The sequence below is a fragment of the Elephantulus edwardii genome, unplaced genomic scaffold, assembly GCF_000299155.1.
Source record: "Elephantulus edwardii isolate Elephantulus edwardi_28Jun2011 unplaced genomic scaffold, EleEdw1.0 scaffold00125, whole genome shotgun sequence".
Classification (NCBI taxonomy): domain Eukaryota; kingdom Metazoa; phylum Chordata; class Mammalia; order Macroscelidea; family Macroscelididae; genus Elephantulus; species Elephantulus edwardii.
The window spans coordinates 5,981,681-5,982,471 of record NW_006399875.1 but is presented as its reverse complement, the minus strand read 5'-3'; positions in this window follow the sequence as shown (position 1 = coordinate 5,982,471).

Genomic DNA, 791 nt, shown 5'->3' with positions numbered 1-791 from the left:
AAAAAAAACACTGATGGCATAACTTCTAGCATCACAGCAACCTGCAAATCAGTACAGTATATGGTCAGACAAGTAGTGCACCACAACTACTTTTTTTTTTTTTTAATTTTTATTATTTTGTGTGTGTGTGCCGTCAAATCAGATCTGACTGGTACAGGAGGAGATTGTCCCTCCTTCTCCAGCAGAGCATCTGGTGGATTTGAACCGCGTACTTCTAGGATTGCAGTGCAGCTTCTTCCCACTAGGCCACTAGTGCTCGCCATGCACCACAACTACTAATTGTAGTTCTGATGGCTGTTAATTGGGGAAAATCACTTGGTGCAATTACACCACCCAAACTTTGGACTGAAAAGTTTCAGTTCAAGATCTATCTCCTGCAACAATGAATGAGTGGAAGCCCAAAATCTCTGTAAATGTTTATGAAAATTAATAAAATATAATTATAGGAAAAAAAAAAAGATCTATCTCCTTCTCTTGGGAGCTGGGGTGGGGGTGGGGGGTGGCTTGGGACAAGTTGTGTATCCACCTGTGTTCATGTCATGTAAGCAGAGAAAATGTCCATCAAAACAGTTTCTGCCCTAGACAATTGGGAAGAGTTACACGTGACACCCTTTGCTAGGTGAAGGTCCCTGGGAGAGGGAGGTTGGTAGGTAAATGGGTAGGTGATTGTTTTTAGAAGAGCTCCCAGAAGGAGTGCTCCCATCAACAGCTTTCTGTCCCTGTAGAAGCTACTTCCAGCCATGGACCTTCATGTAGGTGGGCAGCTGAAGCTAGGAGGGTGATCACCACTC